The following is an 8,433-nucleotide window of genomic DNA, read 5'->3' as shown; positions in this document are numbered from 1 at the left end:
TTAAACCTTGGCACCACCTTCCCTCTCAGCCATCATCCCAAGGAAAGCTAGCTAGCCAGGACCACTTGAACACATGCCCACTGGTGTGAAAGTCTGTGGGTGAAAACAATTTTATCCTAAAATAAAATCACCCTTGCTGCCAGAGGGATGCATGTGGTGCTTTGCTGTGCTGTTGCTACAAGTCCCCACAATCTTATTTGGTTTCAAAGTGTTGAAGGCCAAAGGTAGGGTTCTCAGCAACTCATTCCTTATGACCCTGGAAAATTAATAATACCCAGATGTGTCTGTATTAGAGACTGCAAGGTCTCCATCTGCCTGGCACAGAAGTCTGAGTCCACTTGAGGCTGAGTAGCTTCATGCTGAGCTCCTAATGCCTAAATCCTATGAAAAGAGGCACTTTAGGCATCTCTTTGATCATAGAGAAGAACTGCAAAAAAAGAATTGGGAGTTGAAATTTCCTTTCCTTGCATTTCCTTTACTTTTTAAATATAACTGAGCTTTTAGAGCAGTACCTTTAATATTAAGGGAACAAAATCTAATGTCTTGCTGTTCACTAGTCTGCCTTATCAACCATGCTGTAAGTTTGATTTTTTTGCTGTTGTTGACAAAATTAGCACATCAAGAGAAAGAATTAAAAAGCAAATATGTATGAACTGATATGGTATGGTGGAGCTCTCTAGTTCCCATGGGGTCCCATAATAGTGTTTGTATTTTATTCATAGGTTACTTAATACAAAAATCTTCAAAAGGCACTGGAGCAGAGAATGAAAATCAGGTACCTTCAATTTCCTGGTGAATTCCTTGATATTCTTACCCACACCTTTTCTACCCCAAAGATACAGTCTATTGATTTTGCAAAAAACATTATCAAAAGAATCTGAGTGTTTTCTATGAAGTCTGGAATAGCAGAGTAAGGCACTTCATTCTCAGCTTGGAAATGGGAGTTGAAACTGCTCTCTTTAGCCATAACTCCCATATAAAGGCTGAGTGCTGTGCAAAAAGTGAATTAAAAACATTATCACAGGAAATATTATTTCTTGAGCCAGAATTTGATTTATTGTTCATTTGTGGAATGAAGGCTTGGCTGCTTACTCTGAGCAACAAGCTCAGAATTAAGGAACCTTAATGGCCAAGAGGAGGTTTAACATCATAACACTTTTCACAACACTACCTATAACTTAAAATTTCAGTCCAACAGTGCCTGCTGCCTGGGTTAGTGCACTCAAATCCATAGTTGGAGCACAATTTCTATGTGGGTACATGTAAAAAAGAGGAACTCATTACTCAACAGATCTTTCTTCATGCAATTGGTTGCAGCTACTTGTTCTTGAGACTGAAGTGATGTTAAGCTTTTTTTTGTGGGGGTTTGTGGGTTGGGTTTTTTTCCTCACTCTTCCTTGCTGCACCTTTCTGCTGGGACAATGCTGAAACTGAATTCTGTCCCACATTATTATCTCTTGAGCAGAGCTGCTGGTCACGTTCAAAACTAACCCAGTGGGAACTGAGGACAAGTTCTTACTATTTCCTTGGGTCCTTCATAATCACAAAGCCTGAAGTTATTCTGGTTCCAGACTCCAAATCAAGGAGTTTGTGGGATTTTGGTTGAATTTGGTTAAATTTGGTTTTGGCTTGATTAATGGTATAGTAAACACCATTTATTTACCTCACAGTCTTCAGCACGTTGAATGCTGGAAAACAGAATCATTTTTTTGTGAAGCAAAGATTCAAATTAAAGATTTACTGGAAATACACCTCTAAGCAAGCTGCAAAACCCTCTGAACAAGCTGAGTGTCTACTTCTTCTTCACTTGAGCAAACAAGACTTTAGGTGAGGGTCCCTTTCCTGGAGTTCAGATGAAATTGAAACGCTGCATCAATAATCTGATTTACATCTCAACCAGCTAATTTTGTGCCTGTTTCCCATTAGGACCTTTTTAATTTTAGCCTTTTCTCTGCGGAAAGCTGCTCCCACCACTGTGTCCTTAGGCTGGGAAGGCTGTCACCAGGCAGTGGGATCCCTGCTGCTCAGCAGGGTTTGCGCTCTGCCTGGTGGGGTGGGTCGGCAGAGGAGCCTCACCACCTGGTGTCGGTTCTGCTCAGCAGATTTTGCATCTCTGTTTACACTCTGCTCAGCTATAATTGACAGTTCTGTCATCATTTCTTCACCATCTTTGGGTGTATTGTTATAGCTGAATACATGCTATACAAGGGAAGAATCCTTGCTCATCACAGCTGTCGCTTTCCTCTTCTTCGGTTCTTCTTGTTCTTTTTTTTCCTACACTTTGAGTAGTGTAAGTCATGGTGCTTATATTGCATATGCATTGACAGATTTCTTGACTGACATGCAAATTAATTCAGAGGAAGAGGAAAAGAACATTTTTGTCTCTGACACTTCTTTATTTTTATCTTTGCGTGCCATCTTTGACAGGCTTTAAAATCTTATTCGTATTTTAAAAGTAACTTTAAATAAAGAGCAATTTGTTATATCAGATATAGTATATCATACTGTTTCTTGCTTTCCAATTTGTACAAGTCCACACTAAGAAAAGCTTCTCAATGATTTGGTTCTGACACTAAACAAGATCCCCGGAGTTCCAGTAAATTTATTGTCTTTTTTATTTTTAATATGCTTGAGGGAGTTTTTATAATGGTCCTGGGCAAGGAATTTTCCTCTGGTGTCCTTTACCATGCTCCTTCAGGACTGCACATGCTGAACCCCGAGAAATATTCATAATGGCTAAAATTAAAGAGGATGGGCCCACAAAGGGCCGTAACTGAGAACAGAAAACACATTCTCATTAATCAAGAATAACAGCAAGAGGACCTATTGTCTCAGCATCAGTAATGGATCAGCTGCTGCAATATGAGACTCTTGAATTTTAAACCTATTTATTGGCTCTCAAATGACTGCTTCTGGCTTTCATTTTCCAGTTCAACTAGTCTCCTAGTAATTTCACTTTCTTTCAAGAAAACAAAGGCTTTATTTGTTTTTCCCTTTTTATATTTACTTACATTGGGATTAAAATTACCTGTGACCTGCAACCTCCCCAGAACATCAGCCTTGGAATAAATCTGTGAATTCTGAAGAAACAGGAAAGCAATTTTATAGGGAGGAAATTGCCTTCATATTTATAGTAGATGAATTATAATCTTGCGTGAAGTTTTTTTTGCTAAAAGATCACAATTCTCCAGTAGAGTAGCGACCTCAATTTTTTCTCTTGTGGTAGGAAATTTTCTCATTTCCTGTTGGGGCATGGTCAACTTTGAGACCAGTGCTACCCAGTGTTGTCCACCCCAAGAGTTCAAATGCAGTGCAGGAATTTCTCTGTTATGTGTTAGTGGTTTTCAGGAAGGAGAACAGCATCTATTGATTGGAGAGTAAGGCATGTGAGGAAAAAAAGAACAGTGACAGTAAAAGAAAATATAAGCACAGAAACATGGATACTGAAGAAATAGCAATGTCATTTAGAGAGGAGCTATGGGAAAGGCAAAAAAGTATAAAATTAATCCTAGTTCTTTATTGTCATTGTTCATGTCTTTTTCCCCATTCACCCAAAATATGTTTCCTTCTAAGATAAAATACTCTCTAATGCAGGAATATGTCACAGGCACTTTGGCAGGAAGCTTATTTTTTTGCAGTAAAATTTTTAGTATAACCCATGATTTGATGCAAAAGACTAATAACTGATTTGTTGTTCTTCTTGCAGAGGTTTTTCAGTCCTTTGTGTTCTCGTGGCTGGTGCCTTGAATTTAGCTGAAAGCCATGTTTGTCAGTGGATGTGATGCTCTTAGCTAGAGAGGAAAACTCATACAAACAACATGAAGAGTGAGTTTTTATTCTAGTCTGAGTACTTTAAAATTCTTTGCACTTTACAAGCTTCGTTGTGCTTGATTTGTGCTCCTGAACAGACAAAGGAGGAGGAACAGCTCTGGAAAATTCAGCCCTTTGAAAGCCAATACAAACCTTTGGGTTTTTATTTTTGGTTTTGTTTGGTTTTTTTTTTTGTTTGTTTGTTTTTTTTTGTTTTGTTTTTTTTTAATGGGTCTTGCACTCATGGAGAGTTTTAAATATCCAGGTGTTACAAGATGTAAGAAATAATGGGGCAGAATAGTGATTATGAGTGGCAATTAGTCACTGATCAGCTCTTTTTAGTGGCTTGTTTATAATGATGCTTTTTTTATACCCACAAAGTAGGAGTAAGGATTTAAATCTTTTTCTTGTCTACTGGTTAATAGGTGTCTTAGAATAAATTTACAGTGACAGGTTCTTGTATCAATAATGAGTGTAAGTAATGAAAAACCAATAAACTTTACCAGCCCGGAGACTTTTATGTTTGCTTTCTACCATTTGCCTTGTTTGCATTTCAGAGCAGCTATAGATTCTTTCCTTCTGTTTTTCCTCTTGTATAGTAATTTTAAGCAAAGTTCTAGATACTGCTGCAGTTATGGAAAACAGGTATTGAATTACTGGGATTAAAGTTAAGTATGGAGCAATTTTGTCAGAAGAAAGATAAAGCAAGATTTTTGATTTAAAGGTAAAAAAGCCCAAGTCCAAATGCTAACCTGAAAATGAACCTGTGAATCCTATGCAGATTAACTATCCTGCTTTAGAGTACTTTTTTTTGTTTGACATAAGAGATAAGTTTCTTTTTCAGTAAACTTATAGAAATGAAGTTTTTTACTAACCTTACTCCATCTCAGAACATTTATTTTTGAATTATTCATTTGAAGGTTGCTTGCTATGGAGAGATCACAGTTCCCACAATGTTCATTTGTCTGACTTCTTTCCTTCCCTCCCTGTAATTGATCACTGCTTTCCCTGTTTCTGAGGTCTATAGGAATGAACATCTTTTAAACAAATAAATAGTTGTGCCTTTCTCGTCACCTTTTCAGTATTTTCCTTAAAGTTTTTCTTACTACCTTTAGGGCATGTTGAAAAGCCTGGAGAGGGGAGGAGGTGGCTGTTTCCAGAGCATGTTTGGTTTGGTTTTGTTTCTGAAAGGAGCTCCTTTTAGCAGGATACCTGACAGTCTCCTTCCCTTGGCACCAACTCATGTCCTGCCCCAGACGTGGAGAAGCTTTGAAAAATGAGAATATTGTACTTGAAGTGGAGAAAACAAGTTAAGCTGTGTGGTGCTATGAATGTGTGCCTTGTTGCCTTTGCTTGCCAAGACCAGCTCTGCAACTCAGCTGCTGCTGAATTTAACAGCACAGAGTGGGACCTGAGTCCCATCTTTAGGAAATTCTGAAAGAGGTGAAATAGGTGATTACACTCTGGATATCTTTTCATAGCAAAGTTTTTTGAGACAAATGCTTTATATTTTCTGCCCCAAACACATCACTTAGAATATCTTGATTGAATCCCTGGAAAATAAGTAAAAACTGATGGTCCACATTATAGATAGCATTTGGCTGGGTTCAGTAGTGACATTTTTCTCAAAAGTGAAGAGACAATAATGAGAAAAGATGTTCGGAAGAGTATCCTTGGTAAAGCAGCATATTGGGTGTGGTAATTTATTTTTCATTTAATCTGTGTGTCTCCCCCTGCATCCAATACTTAGGGAACATTCTCATTAAAAGCCACCTGTGTAAAAATCTTCTTAGGCCCTCTCAGTTCATCTTTCTGTTATGCTGAGCACTCCTCAGCAGATGTGTCCCTTGGTTAAGTGAAGTTCCAGGGAATCCTTTTAAATTCTGAACGATCTACTTTGAATATTAGTTTATTTTGCAGAATAAGGGAGGGGAATAATTTCTTTTCAAGAAAAGCTATCACTATCACTGAATTGTGAAATAAGATTACTGGTAAATCATAATTTTTTCAGTGCAGCTGATGGAAGAAATAAATCCATCTAGGCACATCTAAGCAAAGTATTTACAGCTCACTTAAACAGCCTTTCTAACTCATATTTCCTGTATAAATCAGTCTTGTTTGTGACCTTGGAAATACATCAGAATTACAAAAATAACTAAATTGCTTTCTGCCAACTCAAGCTGAGGTTCTTTTAACTTACCATTGCCTTCAATTTCACAGAAAATGTCCTCTCTGATTAAATATAATTTTAACATTACAAAATGCTTTAGGAAAAAAAAATAAAATAGGCTAAGTCTATCTATAGTTAAAGTGATACTTTCATAATACCAATCTGAATTTTTACTACCATCTATGAGTTTGACCACAATATACTGTAAATATCTGTTGACATGCAATCTCAGAGAGAAGTCTGGCTTCGAGTTTGTAGCTATAAATTCCTTTTAAATTCTTTTATAAGCCATTGTGTTTGAAATGCCCTTCTTTTAAGCTAAGATATATCCCCATAGGAATTTCCTAACACTTCACCGGAGGTTTTTTGTCCCTGGGCCGAAAGGCCAAGACAGCTAGCCCTCTTTTTGTTCCTTATTTCTTTTGAGGCTAACCTGGACTGCCTGCTGTTCCTTTTGAAAGTTCACCCTGCTTCCATTGACACAAGTCCTGACCCAAATGCTTATTGCAGCTTGTCTTCTGCCTTGTAGTTTCTCAGGCACAGAGAGCACAACTGTCATAATCCTTTAGACTTTACTGGTGTCAATATATTGATGTGAGGAAAAGATCAAGCTGGGAGATTTTGGTCACCTTTCCTTATATCTGGACAATGTCTAGACATGGTAAAATGTAAGTTGATGACAAGGGAAGTTTTTGGTGTTTAAGGATGGAGCACTGATAAAAATCCAAACCAAATAAAACCAAAGCAGTTGATGAGGAAATACAAGGCTCGAATTCCCTTGGTTGGTTTGGGTAATTTGTGTGAAAAAGGTTTGGATTTAAGAGGAGCATTGGTGTTAACACATTCTCATTACAGTCTTCCTTCTTTTGAGGGAAGAAATTGAATGAGATTTTCTTGGAACTAGAAACTGCAATTTCACCTGGCTCTTCAGGCAGCAATATTCCAGTTTCATCACATAATAGTAGTGTGTTTGTGCATTAAGTCTTGTGAACATCCATAGTTTTACCAAAAGTTTGCCCTTTGGAATGGGAAGTTGCCATGCCCTTACATTCTGTACACCCTTTTGTACATTTCCTTTCCATGCACAAAATCATACCCAAAGTTTCAATGCTGGCCACAGCCTTTAAAAGAAAACATTTCACATTTAATCTGTGGAGATGTTTGTTACTAAAATCTCAGAAGATTCCACCTACATTGAACAACCAATTCTTGTTACTGCTGGCATGATTAGCACCTAAGAAATTAAAATTTACATGAGGAAAGGCAACCAGGAAGAGAGACAGCAAAGAGGCAAAACAAAATAAATAATTGCAGAGAGTAGAAACTGAAGGCATAAACTTGTTGAAGGCTACAAGGAAGATTTCCAACTTCAATACTTGACTTTAAAAACATTGTGTTTGTTTATTTTGTTGGGGAAAAGGATTGTGGGAGATTTTGATTGCAATTATTATTATGTTTGTAATGCAACAGCAATTCTACACAAAATCTATGACACAGCATGCTCCCTTCTAATCTGAAAGCTTCCCTAGAGAAGAGAAGAAGGCACTTTCAGAGTTTCCCATGATGACTGAAAGGTCCCAGCCTTCTCTGGAGGTTCTCACTTTCCTAGAGTAAGGGACAGTGTGGGGACACTGATTTTATGTGGTAAGGGGATACTAGATGTTTGCTGGCAAAGGGTTTGAGGAGATGGGTATTGTTTTCAGCCCTCTGAAATTCCACAAGACCTAGCTGCAGTTCTTGATCTTGCCTCCTCTTTTCATCAAGGTGAACTAAATAGAGTCTCTAAGCATGGGGATCTGTGTCTTATTTCTGCCTGAAGGTATTAAAAACACAAACTGATTCTGCAGTTACCTTTATAATTAAAGGTCAGTGCAGCTTTATAGCCTTCAAAAATGTACCCCTGATTTACAGGAAAACATAAAAGTCAGAGGAGAATTGGGTCATGTAATTTAAAGATCATTATTGTCATTCGCTTTGAAATAATGCTCCCACATTGGAATTGAAGTTACATTATTCACTGTGATTTGTACTTTTAAAAAATTGGAGATGGACAATATTTTTTTCAGGCCTCAACCTTTAGCCAGAATGAATTATGGTAATTGTTGTAAACAGAGTATTAATGTTAGCAAAGAAAAGATGGCAGCAAATTAAAAGTAGAACTCTGCCAGGGAAACATTCAAGAAAGAAAAATTTATGAAGGATAAGGGAAAACATTAGACTTGTGAATATCATTGTGATTATATGGCTATTTGTTTAAAATAACATAGCCATAATTTTTAAAACCAAAACAGAACTTATATTGGCTTTTGACAGTGCAAGAATGTGGATGCAGATGAAGATAGTAGAGCTTGAAGGGGTAGTTTGGACAAAAGGATATTGGAAGATTTACATGTGGAGTTTTGTATTCATAAACAACATTTACCTGAAAGAAAGAACTAAAATATGAAGGTTTT

The sequence above is a fragment of the Agelaius tricolor genome, unplaced genomic scaffold (genome assembly GCF_023055355.1).
Source record: "Agelaius tricolor isolate 1412-34295 unplaced genomic scaffold, bAgeTri1.0.p SCAF_9, whole genome shotgun sequence".
Classification (NCBI taxonomy): Eukaryota; Metazoa; Chordata; class Aves; order Passeriformes; family Icteridae; genus Agelaius; species Agelaius tricolor.
Note: the sequence above shows the minus strand (reverse complement) of the source record.